Source organism: Nicotiana tomentosiformis, chromosome 4, assembly GCF_000390325.3.
Source record: "Nicotiana tomentosiformis chromosome 4, ASM39032v3, whole genome shotgun sequence".
Lineage (NCBI taxonomy): Eukaryota > Viridiplantae > Streptophyta > Magnoliopsida > Solanales > Solanaceae > Nicotiana > Nicotiana tomentosiformis.
The window spans coordinates 51,192,079-51,208,573 of record NC_090815.1 but is presented as its reverse complement, the minus strand read 5'-3'; positions in this window follow the sequence as shown (position 1 = coordinate 51,208,573).

Below are 16,495 nucleotides of genomic sequence, written 5' to 3'. Positions count from 1 at the left end.
TGGTTTGTGGCAATAATTGTGGATCGGCTATGACATGAATATGTTTATTTTGAGGATGACTCGAGTAAAGAATTTCTGGATACGTGATGTGTTACACTAAATTGATACACGGAAATCTTGGAATGATTAGCGTTTGTTATTCGTGATGGATGTAATGTGCCATGAAAAGGGAGTCACTTGGTTGCGTTAAGGTGGGGTTACTTCCTGGGGTGTTAGAGTGATAATGGAGCACAGGTCATTCGGCTCACTTGGGCGGTGCATTTGAGATTAGAGTAGGGTAGATGACTCTTGAGAAAGTTCTAATGGGTTCAAGATTCACATGTGGTATATGAGGAATTTTCGGATTTATAAATGGCTAAGATCTAAGATTTGCATTGGATAGCGTCTAGACTCGCTGTTGTAAGCCCCCGTAAAAATTTTGTAAAGGAATTTAAGGTTTTGTGGTGGTGAGGTAGGCTTACGTGTTTGAGGATACGATACAGACTTTTTTGGTTGAAGAATGCACTGAGGAGTTGATGGAAATTTTTGGAAAGAGAAGGCGATTCTGTGGTCAAGTTTGCGACCGCAGAACATGTTTTTGGGCCGCATATCCATCGCATAGTTCAGCAGAAAGATTGTTTAATTGGAAGGTCATTTCTGCAGTCCATTATGCGATTGCATAGTTGCTTCGCGGACCGCATTTTAGTCGCAAACTTGGCATGAGGAAATATGGATTCTGGAACACAATTTTGCGGTCGCAGAACAAGTCTGCGGACCGCAGAACTGTCACCTGCTGGTTCAGGCAAGTCTAGTTTTTGGGAATCATTTTCGTGATCCATTTTGCGGGCCACATATCGATTATGCGGTATGGTCTGCGATCGCAGACCCGGTTTCGGCAAGATTAAGTTTTGGAAATTTTACTTGATCCCATTTTTATAAAAAGGCTTTGGGGGTCATTTTTAAGAGTTTCATCTGATATTTTTAGAGAGAGGTGAGAGTATCTTAGAGAGAGAAAGAGAAGACCTAGCCATTTTGTTCTTCAATTCTTGCTCAAGGCTTGAAGATTTCACAAGGACAACTCACAAGATATTCATCTAAGAGGTAAGGTTCCATACCCTAGTTTTTAATTTCGAATTTGGGATGGAAGATGGTTAATGGAGAGTATGAATCTCTTGTGTGGGAGTGTTATTTGTGTATGCATGTACTATCAAGGGTTGTGGAAAGATCATTGAACTAGTATGGGTGAACTCTTAGTGTTGAGTTGGTCATGAGGGTGAAGGAAATCTTGTAGAAGGACCTTGTAACTAATTTGCATACATAGTGTTTGCTAAAATGCTTAAATGAGCTGGACCATGAACTACTTCCTAATTATGGTTCAATTTAAGTTATGTTTCTAAATAGATTGAAATTGCTAAGATTTTTGGAATATTGTAGTAATTTAATAAAGCTCAAAGCGAGGTTTGTTGGCTAAACTTCTCTCCTAGAATTGAATCCCATGATGTTCTTGTAAGTCCCGAGTTATTCATTATAAATTGACTATTCCAAACAAGCTTTGTGTCGAAAGATAAACACTCAATATGTATTCCAAATGTTCTTATTATGTTATGTGCTATTTTAAAATGTGCTCGAAGCATGGGTTGCATATGTAATTGTTATAACTTCAAGTCGTGGCACAAATGAAAGCTATTATGCCAAATTGTGTAAGAAATCTCAATGTGCTTAACATTCGTATTTGCTCACATGTGGACTTAAAGTATTGAATAGAAATGATTTGCTATTGATGATCCTTGATGATGTTTGAAAGTGAAAGAAGTGAGTGTGAGACGTAGAAATGTGGTCATCGTGCCAAGAATGAGAATTACATTTGTGGCCAATAGTGCCAATGAAATGAAAGAATGTGTGAACATTATGAGATGAGTTTCGACTCCTTTATATAATAATTTCATTAATGTCCTATGAACACCCATGGCTAGTACAAGTAAGTGATAGTATAAACATGAACTGTGGCCACTTGCCGAAATGAGAATTACAAGGCATTGTATGTTTCAATGGTTTCAATCATTGTATGTATGCTTCTAAATTAATTAATGCAAATGACTTCGATGTTAAGTCCCCAAGAATCATGAACTTAGTTAATGACCTTAAGTTGATAAAAGGGTATATAATGAGGTGAAAGAGAGATGTCCTATGCTAAATGATGGTAAATCTTATGAAAACGAATTTTCGCCATGTGCCATTGAAATTGACTTATTGATTCACCATGCATGTGATAATGTAATGAGCTATGTTTCTCCATGATGAGCATGAACATGAAATGTTCCAATGATCCGGGAACTTGCGACCTTAAAAGTAGCATTAGTCATGTCGCTTGAGATTATATATGGTTATGTGCATAATAATGTATATGGAATCCTATGGATGGTCTATGAAACACATAGGTGTATTGTATATGTGATCCTATAGACGGTCTATGAAACGCATAGGTGTATTGTGTATGGAATCCTATGGATGGTCTATGAAGCGCATATGTGTGTAATATGAATGAAACCCTATGGACGGTCTATGAAACGCATAGGTGTGTAATATAATATGTGAGACCTATGGATGGTCTATGAAACGAATAGGTGTGTAATATAATATGTGAACTCTATGGATGGTCTATGAAACACATAGGTGCATAATATCATATGTGAAACCTATGGACAGTCTGGTGAGACGCATAGGCAACATGAACAATAGGTGCCACTTTCATTGGCCTTGTTTGTACATGTTGTTTCAATTACATTATATTATGGATTCCACATATAGTTCACATGGCTCAGTTGATCATAAAAGAAGTTTAGAATGATGTAAGTATAATAAGACTTGAAATTTGATTCTATGGGATGTTTCATAGTCTCTTGATGTGCTTTAATTGCCTCTTTTTTGGGTTACCATATTTTCATATGTTGCTACGTCTACTTTACATACGAGTACTATTCCACATGTACTCATATTATAGCAGTGATAGCAGCACATCCTCCTCTTAGCTACTTGGTGAGCCCCACTTCATATCGGGGTCATGTATCTTTTGTTTCTCATGTATTGTATTTGAGGTATAGTCGGGGCCTTGTTGCCGGTACTATCCTAGTACTCTTTTGTACCCGTTAGAGGCTCCGTAGATATGGTGTGTGTTGTACGTTGGTATTGGGAAGGTCAAACTAATTATGTTGTAATTGTATCACATGTTCCACTTCTAAACTATGGATGTGTAATGTAACACTTTGGGGACTTATAAATGAAGTAGCTAATAATAATGGATTGGTGTTGTATATATGATCTCCGTATTGTCTAATTAATGAAAATACATCTCTTCGTTATTCATGGGTGAGTTTGGGTAGAAGGAAATCTAGTAGGCTTGCTTTGCAGGGTTATCCCGGTTGAGCGCCGGTCGTGCTCCCCGAGGTCGGGGGCATGACACCTGTATTTCTATATTATTGTGGATTCTATATTTCAGTATTAGAAAGGTTAAGGAAACAAATTTAGATTAACATAAGGTCTCTTCAGAGTGAGTATCTTAGATGTGGTATTTTTGGGTGCTTACGAGGGAATACAGTAGCTTATGGGCTTTAGGACGATGTGGTTTCATGATAGGATCTCTTATAGTGAGCTTTGGTTAAGGATCGTAGTGTACTGGCAAGGAGAAGTGTCAACTTGAGGGTTATTTTGAAGGAACTCGGAGAAATAGGATAGCTTGGTAGTGGGTTGGATCAACACAGTAATGGATATGATCGATACTTATGGTTCTTAAGATGTGGTGAGGCTTTATCAGTATTTTGCGGCAATACTCTTGGGTTTGGCGACCTTCTTGACTTGGTTGAGTTAGAGAGATTCAGTTCTGATGGCTTGGTTATGTGCATATAGGTTTCAAAGAGTTCTCGACGGTGTCGACCTTGGCTTGAGATGGATATTTTCTACAGGTATGTGGGGTATGCTGCGTGTTATTATTTGGTTTTTGCGGACGGGGTCTAGTGGTAGGTTTCTTGATGATAGAGAGTGTATCATGTTGGTGCTTCAGAGTTGTTGATGAGGTTCTCATACTTTCTCATGATGACATGATAGATGTAGTGCAACGTGTGGGATTGTGGTTTGCATGTATAAGGTTGCGGTTCAGTTTCGACGGGAAGGTCATGAATTTCAGAAAGCAGCGACGGTATCAGATGTTTAGATGAATTCTAGTACTACTTGGTATTACCTGAGAAAGGTGCGCATTTCAGAAGGCGCACTGTGTTTTGACTTACAGATGCTTGATCGGTATTATGGTAATCGCCTGGTTGATCGACTGCTGATGTTCAGATTTTGCTATGTGACATGGAAGAATTATGGAAGTACCGTTTGACCAAAAATATAGATCTTGGTTCAACCAATTAGATTTAAAAAAAGAGGAGTTAATCTTAGGTAAAGATAATATCCTAAAGATAAAGCCACCAGTGTCGAGGCAAAATAACTAGTATATTTTGTCCGGATGACAATGAATGTAAGCAATGATAACAATATTCAATGATCCAAAAAGATGGAATATGGCATTAAATAGTAAAAAATAGCAATAAATGGCATTTAAGTAAATAAAATATGTGAGTCACCCGAAAAGGGACGAGATCAGTGGATATTCTTTCTGACAATGATGAATGATTGATAAGCCTTTGAACACTTAGGTTGTTCTTGGATCTGGTGCGGGCCCGGGGGTCGACTTTTGGACCGATTTTTAGATTTTGATAAAGATTGAGACTTTATGATCCAGAATAGTCTCTTATGAATTATATTTGTGCTTTGAAGTTATTTTGATTAGATTTGTGCCGTCCGGAGGTCATTTCACCCGAGAAGTTCATTTTTGAGTATCAGTCTGTCTTCTTTGAGGTAAGTATCTTGCCTAACCTTGTATGCGGGATTTCCCCTTAGGATTTGAGTCTTCTATGTTGATTGTAGTCCATGTACGCGAGGTGACGAGTGCGCACTCGGACTTATTTGTGGAAAGCTGGCCTTTTAGGGTTCTTAGATCCTTATATTCACTAAGTATGAAGTCGTTCTTGATATGATTAAGTTCCTATTTACTAGTTTCAGCTCTACATGCTTTAATTTGAATTAATTGCTTCAGGATTCACTCTTATTGCCTATTTGACTCTTATTTGACTCACTGAAGATTTTACCTCTTCTATTGTCATGCTATCTTTTCATAACTACTTATCTTTAATTGGAATTATTATTATCTCATCCTATAATTGTTCAGTCTTAATTGAGGTTATGATTATCTTTCCGCTGCTTATCCTTAATTGAATTGTTGAATATCCTTCGTAATTTCTCAACCTTAAAAGAAGTTAGATATCCTACATCTTAGTCGACTTGTTTTATTTGGAATTATTTGACTCGTGTTAGCTTCCCTGTTGTTGAAATGTATATTGTGGGATCGTTGAGACATATTAGTTTTTCCCTTGTTGAGCTGTTCTCTTTATGCCTTGCATCCTTTACTGTGGTTATTCCTTGTGAATTGGTTCTACCGTTTCTTTGTGAATTAAGGTTCTTGAGTTGATTTACTTGTCGTACTTTGTATTATTGTCATTGTTGCTGTTGTACTTGTTGTGGTGATGCACGAGATTCCTGCCGTGCAGTTATTGTTATTGTGATGCACGAGGTTTCTGCCGTGCAGTTGTGGTTATTGTGATGCACGAGGTTTCTGCCGTGCGGTTGTTGTTATGAGGTTGCATGAGGTTTCTGTTGTGCTATTATTACTATTGTTATTTGTACATGAGGCGTGACAAGGCAGGATATATATATTTATATATGGGTTGCGCATGTGGCGAGACAAGGTGGGAACATTGTTATGCACGTATGGCGAGACAAGGCGGGCACTAACTTTATTATTGCACACATGGCGAGACAAGGTGGGCTGTGTCAGGGATTGATTTGTGATGATTTATGGCCTGGGGGCATTCTTGTTGTTGATATTTGTGTAGTGGTATACGTACCTGTGTGAGCTTTATCTTGTGAAAGCTGTGAGAAAATATTCTACGTGCTGTCCGTTCTTTTTCCTTATGCTTATTTGCTGGTATGGACTATGTTAGGACACTTGCACAAGCATACACGTATTTAAGCACTCTTATTGGATAAGAGGTGTTCTTGATATTGTTGAGCATAAATGAACACCGTTGTTTACTTTCCTTCTATGTGAGAACGGCTCATTTGGCACATGAGTCGTCAGTGCGGTTATGGGATATTATGAGGACACAGGATGCCAATTGTTAGGGTTCAAGTATTGAGACATGTGAGTTGTGATTTGTCCGAGGTTCGGTACCTCGTGGAGTTGTTGACTAAAACCTGATGTAAAAGCGGTTGTAGTTGCTGAGTTATTACTTTTCCTTGCTGTATTTGTGATTCCGGATTTAGGTTGTGTTCCATTCACTTTTCTGTGTCATTTTCATGATATTCCGCTGATACTTGTTGTTTCCTTTCTTATTGCCATTACTGTATTGTGAGCCATATTGCATAGTCTTTATGTAGATATCATATTTCTGCTGTTCCCATACTCATACTTGTTCAGTTTATTAGACCAGTGGGTATCTTGACTATTCCTCGTCACTACTCCACCGAGGTTAGTCTTGATACTTACTGGGCACCGCTGTGGTGTGCTCATTCTACACTTCTGCACATTTTCAGATCCATGTATTTGTTCGTTAGTAGCTATGTGGGTCGTTGCTGTGGAGACTCAAGGTAAACCTGCTGTTGCGTTCGCAGGCTTCGGAGTCACCTTCAAGCTTTTGTATTGCACTGTTTATTCTTATTTCTGGACAGTTGTATTTAGAAGTTTTCTAGCAAACACTCTGTAGAGCTTATGACTTGTACTACCGATTTTGGGAATTGTAAATTTTAAGAGATTTCTATTTCAAATTGTTAGATGTTATTTAAATAATGTTGTTGTTTCAATTATTGTTAGGCTTACCTAGTCCCTAAGACTAGGTGCCATCACGATACCCAAACGGAGGGGAAATTAGGTCGTGACAGGGCCTTATAGGGGGATTCGAATGAGATGGTTCTAGGGGTGTTGAATCGCTGATTGCGCCTTGGTTAAGGTCTTTCCTGCTTGTGGTATATTGTGCCATTCCTATCCAAGGAACATAGTGATGTAATGGCATTAAGCGTCATTATGACGCATATTTACGATGCGTTGCCTCGATCATGCGTGACCCTTGATTGGATCTGCCGTTATGATTCCAGTGCCAATGATGACGAGCCGTTTTTGGGTTTAGTGCCATGATCTCTATAAATTGAGGATTTTGGACTTGAGTTTGAAGTTTGCTTCTCTTACATTTCCAGAGCTTTATTTTTCTTTCCATTCTCTTCTCTTAAACTTCCCTATTCACTCTGCTGCCTTATTCCATCTCCATTCTTTCCCGCTCGTTATTCGACTCTAGTGCTTCGCACCATGTCTGACTTGCCATCAAATGTTGGTAAAGGGAGCGGTATTACTCCTCTAGAAGTTGTGTTTCCCGCTCATAGGGAGGGTACTTCTGCCATCGTTGATGACGAAGCATTCCCGTTAGTGGAGGAGATAATCCCCTGCAATACTGACTCTAGGTCCGACCTCACCAAATTACCTGACGCCGTGCCTGGGGTTTTTCAATCGACGATGACGCCTAAGGAATTGGCGGAACTTAAGGCCAAATTTGGCCTTCCAAACCATGTCGAATTGATCCTGGCTAGTGGGGATGTGGTACAAGTTCATCGCCCCAAATACTGTGCATTATACGCATATCCTTTCCTCATCGGTTATTCGTTCCCCCTCCTTTCGGTGGTGGAGGAATTCTATCATCACTACGACGTCTGCGCTGCTAAGCTTTCACCATATGTGTACAAAATTATAAGGATGCTCTCCAAATTTGCCGAGCTAGCTAGGGTTGAGCTGACGTTGCAGTATTTGGTTCATCGCTTCGCCCTAAGCTTTTATTGGGGGACGATGTTGAATCTTCACCATCGTGGAGGTAAGTGTTTGGTGGCGAAGACAGAGGATAAAGCCAGTCGTCAATTTTGGCTAAATGTTTTCTACGTTAGGACCGAGGACGTGGTGGCTAACTCTGATGGATTTCATTTGCACCTTTCTTATTTGATGTGGTTTGTTTTTGTGCTTTGCGTGTTTTGCTCCGTCTTACTTTTGCTGTCATTTTATCCCTTTGCCCGCATAGGTCGAGTATGTATATGGACGTGTATGAGTGGTTTGAACTTGGTCGGACATAGCTTCTTGTTTGGTTAAATTTAACCTTCTGTTGAAACATAGCCGAGGGCCGGTAGATGTTATTCGAACTTGGTCGAGTTCTAACCTATCGTTAGGGTGTGGCCGAGGGCCGGTAGGTGTCATTCAAACTTGATCGAATTATAACCTCTTTAAATTATAGCCGAGGGCCGGTAGGTGTTATTCAGACTTGGTCGAATTTTAACCTATCATTAGGGTGTGGCCGAGGGCCGGTAGGTGTTATTCAAACTTGGTAGAATTATAAACTCTTTAAATTGCGTCCAAGGGACGGTAGAGGTCATTCAAATTTGGTCGAACATACCCTTTCATTAGTGTGCGGTCGAGGGCCGATAGGTGTTGTTCGAGCCGGGTTGAACATAACCTTTGTTTAGTGTGCAGCCGAGGGCCGCTAGCTGTTGTTTGATATGGGTCAAACTTAACCTTTGTTTAGTGTGCGGTCGAGGGCCAACAGGTGCTATTTGAGCTGGGTCAAACTTAAACTTTGCTTAGCGTGCGGCCGAGGGCCAATAGGTGTTGTTCGAGCTGGGTCGAACTTAACCTTTGTTTATCGCGGCCGAGGACCGATAGGTGTTTCTGATAAATGTAAGTTCATTATTAATTTGACGTTGTTGCTCAGATTATATGATTGGAAAAAGTTACAAATTTTGGGCATTGGCTGACGTTCCAGTCCCAGTCTATCTAGCCCTTTCATTGCTTGGCTTAGAGAGTATTGAGGAGTCGGGCAATGAAAGAGAAAAATAGTCCCTCCCTCGCATACTTTGATTCAAAGTGTCCCCTTTGCTGCCTCCTTAAAAACCTCCTTCACAAAACCCTAATGGGACAAAACTCAAATGAGGGAAAAAGAGTACGACTTGGGGACACTTCTTCCCTTAGAAGTTGAAGTATTTGAGGTGGCTGATGTTCCAATTTTTTGGTAGTTGCTTTTTTTCCATTGTATCTAATTGGAACGAACCCTTGTTTGTTTGGGTGTAATTTTGTACGGGTCATCCCAGTTTGTTCTTAGCTTTCCTTCCCGTGGGTCTTTGGTCGCTTGAGTTTTGTCTTTGAGTACTTAGTCCCTGACTTTGAGCGGCCGTACCTTTGCTTTCTTGTTGAAATAACGTTCTGCTTGCTGCTTTTGGACGACCATCCTTATGTATGCCATATCTCTTTTTTCATCGATTTCATCGAGTTCCTACCTTATACTCTCATCATTACTAGTACCACTTTCATGGGAGTACCTTAGGCTGGGTTCTCCGACTGGTATGACTTCCTTGGTCCCATAGACCAAATATTTGGGCGTCTCTCCTGTTCTCATCTTTGGAGTAGTTCTATACGCCCATAATACTTCTGGTAGTATATCCGGCCACAATCCCTTGGCATCTTCGAGCTTTTTCTTTATGATGTTTAATATGGACTTGTTGGAGGGTTCTTCCTGTCCGTTGCCCGCTGGGTGATACAGGGTTGAATGTATCATCTTAATATGCCATTTCTCGAAGAATTCAGCAATTTTCTTTCCCATGAACTAGGGTCCGTTGTCGCAGCTAATCTCCTTGGGTAGGCCGAATCGGCACATGATGTTCCTCCTTATAAAGGTGATTACCTCTTTTCTCATATTTGGTCGAACGCTCATTCTTCCACCCATTTAGAGAAATAGTCAATTAAAACCAAAAGGAATTGTACATTACCTCGCCCTGCTGGGAGGGGGCCCACGATGTCCATTCCCCACTTGATGAACGCTCATAGAGAGGTGACTGAGTGGAGGTGTTTGCCTGCTTGGTGAATTATTTGGGCGTACTTCTGGCATTGTTCGCATTTCTTCACAAATTTTAAGCGTCTTTTTTCATGATGGGCCAATAGTATCCTACCCGTATGAGGCATTTGACGAGTGCTCGATTGCCGGAGTGAGCACCGCAATGGCCTTCATGGACTTCTTCGAGGATGCGCTGAGTTTGGTTTGGGCCCAAGCATTTCGCCAGAGGGCCACCGTATGTCCTCTTGTATAGGTCTCTATGGAGGAGATTGCATCTGGCTTCTTGCATTCTTAGATTCTTGGCTTCCTTTTTGTCGTTTGGGAGTGTGTCATCCTGCAAATAGGCATTAATACGATTGCGCCAATCCCAAGTTAAGCTTATAGATCTTACCTCGATTTGGTCTAGCGATGAGTTGAGGAGGTGGACTACACTTTTATCCCTGGTCGTGATGCCTTTTGTAGCTGCGGCCAATTTGGCGAGGCCATCTGCTTCGGCATTCTACGCACGCGGGATCTGGTTGAGCTGGCATTCGTCGAACTCGGGCAGCATTTTACAGATCTCGGTCTGATATTTTTGCAACCTTTGTTCTTTGATTTGGAAAGTCCCGGTGACTTGGTTGACTACAAATTGGGAATCACAACAGAGTTCAAGCGCTTTGCCCCTTACTTGAGAGCTAACCTCAGTCCTGCAATTACGGCCTCATACTCGGCCTTGTCGTTAGTCATATATGGGCATCTTATGGACTGGTGAATTACTTTGCTGGTAGGGACCTCGAGTACGAGTCCCAGTCCGGATTCAGAGGCGTTAGATGCGCCACCAGTGTATATGACCCAGATCTTGTGTTTGGAGAGAAGCTTGGACAACTTCCTTCTCGACTTCAGGCATTATTTTTGCACTGAAGTCTGCGACAAAGTTGGCGAGAACTTGCGAATTTATCGTTGTTCGCGACTGATACGTGATATCGTGCTCACTTAGCTCGATGGCCCACTTGGCCAACCTTCCCAATAGCTCGGGTTTATGTAAGACGCCTCTTAGGGAAAATGTGGTAACGAGAACGAATCGTTCGGGCATGCTTTGTTCAAGTCCGTGAAGTCTAGGCACATCCACTATTTTCCATTTTTCTTTTTGACCATCACTACGTTGGCAATCTATTTGGGGTACTTTGACTCCCTGATGGAGCAATTTTCTAATAGTTACTCCACCTCCTCGTGGACGACATCGTTAATGGAAGGATTGAACTTACGTCTTACCTGCCTTACCGGGTGGTAGAACGGGTCGACATTTAATTTGGGTGTGGCGATCTCCTTGGGGCTGCCTGCTATGCTTACTCCACCTGACACCTCTCTAACACATGCATACCTACGCGATCACGTAGGCTTAAAGCCTGCCGCTCTAGTTGACCACTCCTCTACGCGGATGCGTGAACCTTCTCACCTCCGCGATGACCTGAGACTCATAAAGCTTTGTGAACGCGAGATTACTTATGCGAACCCGAAGCATAAATTTCCAGCTGCCAACAACAACTGTTCGCGATCGCGAAAGAGGAAACCATGTATCAGAAAATCAGCAATCCACCAAGTCCAAAATGGAGCCGAATTTGATCCGAATCACCCCCGAGGCCCCCGGGACTCCATCCAAACAAACCAACAGATCCTAAAACACAATACGAACTTAGTAGAAGCCTTAAATGACATCTAACAACATCGAAATCACAAATCGCATCCCAATTCAAGCCTAATGAACTATTGAACTTCCAACTTCTAAAACTAATGCCGAAACATACCAAACCAACTCCGATTAACCTGAAATTTTGCACACAAGTCATAAATGACACAACTCTCGGTCAAACTTCTCAACCTTCCAAACCTTCAACTTTCCAACTTTCACCAATTTAAGCAAAAACGACCTACGGAGCTCTAAATCAAAATCCGGACATACTCCTAAGTCTAAAATCAGCATACAAAGCTATCAGAACCATCAAAACTCCATTCCGGAGCCATCTACATAAAACTAAAAACTCCGATCAACTCTTTCACATTAACCCTTCAACCTTGGGACTAAGTGTCTCAATTCACTCCGGAGCTTCCCTGGAACTAATCCAACCACCCTGGCAAGTCACATAACCATAATTAAGCATAGTAGAAGTCACAAATAGGGGAACAAGGCTATAATACAAAAAATGACCGGCCGGGTCGTTACACTCATGCTAGACAATGACATGACATTTGATTACTTGACATGTATACCTGGCATGTAGGCATAGAGATGTACCTTCCTCATGCTAGACAGTGACATGATAGTTTATTAATTGACATATGTATTTGACATATAGGCATAAAGATGCATTTTCCTCATGCTAACTTGTAAACGAAAAGTCTTATCTCATGTTGTGAACTGGAAAAACACAGTTCTTTTGATAAACTCATGTTTAATTGATTTCAGTGGTAAGGTTTTAGAATTGGACTGTTATACTTGAATAACATGTATACTTTCCCGTATCTATGAACGATTAGAGCATTACATCTCCTGAGTTATATACCTTTACTGTCTTCACTACACTGTTATGAACTGTTATTGGCTATTGATGTTAGACACTGACATTATTTTGAGCTCGTAACTACTTTTAACCTGAGGTTAGGTTTGTTACCTATTGAGTACATGGGGTCAGTTGTAATCATACTAAACTTCTGTACCTTGTGTGTAGATCCTGGAGCTGATATAGCTGTGTACGGTGGGAGCTAGCATTGAAGATGTACCTACGTTCCAGTTATAGCTGCCACTTGTCCTTGGTAGCTCTAAATTTTCAAATTGTTTTATGTATATTTCGAACAGATGGTGTATTTATTTCGTACTAACTTTGTAAATTCTAAGCATTAGAAGCTCATGATTTGTATTACCAATCCTTGAGATTTTGTACAGAAGTTTAGTTATTTTATTCATTGGCTCCTATGTTTCTTATTTGAGATGTATAGACTGTTAATTAGCTTACCTAGCGGGTTGGGTTAGGTACCATCACGACTAGCCAGATTTTGGGTCGTGACAATCTTTCCCATGTTTGAAATTACTTATGATGCCTTCATTAATTGTAAGCATGTTTTGTGATGCCTATGTCTCATTTTCTTGACTGATGTTCACTTCGTGCTTAATGCTTAATATCTTTTGGTTCCGTGAATTCTTGCTTGATTTTAGAGTTGGAATGGGACCATATATAGTGAGTCATTTTCTATGTGAAGTAAGATTTTGTGTAGTCCATATTATTGCATTTGTGTGTAGAACTTGCATGACATGTGAGTTGAAGTGAAACCCTAGGTGTTGCTAGTTTCGAAAAATGATTTTAGGCTTTCTTTGATCTTAATGCTTATCACAAATAAAATTATCCCTAGTTAGTCTGTTTGAGCCTATAGACCTTTTTTGTTTGGCACCCACATTACAAGCCTATACCCTTTTATTCTTAATTGACATTGTTTTGATCCTTTTACCTCTTAAAGAACTTAACTTGTAAAATGAGTGCTAGAAGAAGTAAGGAGCAAATTTGGGTGGCTTTTGAGAGGAACCATTGAAAGAAAGAAAGGTGCACTTGTATCGTAAAGAATACACCACTAGCGGGAATTGCAAAGTACAAAAAATGTTCGAAAATATATTTGAGAAAAAAATGGAAAAAAGTACGAAAAAAGAGAAGAAAGAAAATATATAGAAAACGAAATAATGAGATCCTTCCTTGCTAGTGAATTGTGAGTTAAGTAGTGCTTAAAGAAAGAGGGAATATTGGTGCGGCGATCTTGCTTGTAAACTTAAAGCTGCGTTGAAGAAATATGCGCTTATAGTGATATGTAATGTGTTAAAGTGCTTGAGAGGGTTTGTCGCTACTCCTAAATATATCATACATGTCACTTAACCCACATTACAACCATGAAAAAGTCCTGATTGATTTTAGATTTAGCGAGCCTACATTAGTAGAGATTTACTGTCACGACCCAAATCTCAACATGTCGTGATGGCACTTATCATAGTACTAGGAAAGCCGACAATCACAAAATAACTACATATTTTAATTTTAAAGCATGATATATTGAGTTTAACAATAAAAATCTCATAAATAACCGAAAGGAATAAACTGCGACTCAAATACAAAATTCCCAAAGATCCGGGTGTCACCGAGTAGATGAGCGACTAAATGACAACACAATCAAACTTCTAATACAACTATATGGAAAGGTAGAACAGTACTAAATAAACTGAAAAAGAAGGAGAGTTGAGATCCGCGGACGCCCAAGCAACTACCTCAAAAGTCTCCAAGCAGGTACTACTCCGAGTCTAGCAACCACCGGGTCCAAATGTACCTGGATCCGCACACGAAGTACAGAGTGTAGTATGAGTATAACCGACCCAATATACTCAATAAGTAACATGACTAATCTTGGGTTGAAAGAAGTGACGAGCTCAGATAGGTACAGTCCAAATCTAGATAATAATAGTACAGATATGATAGGAAAATGACAGTAATAACTTAGAGAAAATATCATAATTAGTTGTATAGAGTACAGAAACATAGACATGCTTTCAAATTCAATAGTTTAGGCTCAATACTGGTAAAATATGCCAAGTATAGAAAACATGAGAAATGTCACATCTCTATGGCTACATGTCAAATATGCATGTCACCTGTAATGCAACACAAAAATATACTTATATACTCTTGCTCTCGGAGAATTCAACCTCACTCAGCACGCTCAATCACTCAACACTCCCAATCACTCAACACTCTCAATCACTCAGCACTTAACGGTACCTGCGGTCACTGCTAGTATGTCTGTCTCCGGATGGGAGGATCCTGCTCAAGCGCTAATATAAGCCAACATGGCATGCTGCTGCGTGCAGCCTGATCCAATTATAAATCAGTACAGACTGTCCTAATTCTTTTTATCCTTCTCCCAGCCCTTATTATGATATTTCTAATAATGATTATGAGTTTGATAAGAGCAATGAAATGGAGGATGTGCACGTATTATGGACATAGTGAGGCAAATAGCCGAGCAACAAGATGAAAATCAAAAATCTATACAAAGAATTAGTGCATCTATCATGAGAATAAAGGCTGAGGCGAAAGAATTGACTAAAGAGAGAGAGTTCCCACAAGAAGATAATTTTGAAGAAGCAGATATAGTGAGCCAATCTTGGCTAGAGGAACAAGCTCAGCTAATAAAATTTCATGAGTCTTTCCGTGATGGTCTTTCAATTATGGCAGAACAGCTGATAGAAGGAAGAAATGAGCTCAGGAAAGAGATAGACCAATTTTGCTCAGATATCCATGATCTGCAAACTAAATTTAATAAGAAGGTTGAGGAGTCAATTGCCTAACAAACAATTGTTGTGGATACTAGCCAGCTTGTTGAGCATAAAGAGGAGTTCCAATCATTCGACCAAATTATTATTGATGATGGCAAGGTTGAGGAAGTCTGCAAATGTGAGGATGTCAAAAGTGAAGCGATTTTAGAGTTGGAGCGTATTGGACCTCATTCTAGCCTCTTTTCAACATTGTGTTAGGATGATGACATAAGAATCGATCCTTTAGATGCTATGGAGGAGTCGAGGAATGAAGAACAAAGTGCATATACTCTGATATTCGCTAGGCCAAGAAGACAAAATAACATTCCTCACTTAAAGGCCAAGAAGTGCAAAATGCGGCATATTTGCTTGGTTCTTTTGTATTCATAGCACCACCCCAGAACCATAATCGCAAGATTGACTCAAATTTGGTGATACAATTTATGTCTTCGAGGTGGAAGAAAAATTGGTGAAGTTGGTGTAAGTCGGGCCACGACTATAAAATAGGCGCTTGTTGGGAGGCAATCCATCATGTGGGAAGTCTAAGTACCCGAAGTTAAAGGTGAGGAGCATATTTGAGCTTAAGTGTGGGGTCGTACCGACCCTAAATAATGAGGATCATGTTGCTAGCTAGGCCCTAGAGGGTCTCAGGGAGAATTTCTCATCCTTGTTTTAATATTTTTCTCTGTGATCACGCGTCGAGGACTATGCATAACATAAGTGTGGGATGGGAGAATTACTTTCTGAGTGAGTGTAATTGTAAAAAAACATTCTCATTATTTTTTTAACTAGTAGAGAGTAGTTTCTTAAAAAAAACAAAGAAAAAAAAGGAAAATACATAAAACAAAAATTAGAAAAATCTCGGACTTTTCCTGACGATGGATCTTTTGGACAACTTTCTTGAGGGAGTAAGGACCAATTAAAAATACCAAAAAGATTTTATTTTGATTTTAATAGGATAGCATAGGTAGTAATTCCCTTGGTTTTTCTTTGGGCACTGGTTCTTTTCCAAGGGATGAATTTTTAACCGGCTACGTTTTACTTTTAGAGTAGTGTAGGATATAGAGACTCAGACTGAATTCAGCACATTTGGTGACTTGTTTGATACCAACAGAGTTAGACCTGAGCATGTAGATTATAACTTTCTCCATGAGTTTTTGAGAACTATTTGCAACTT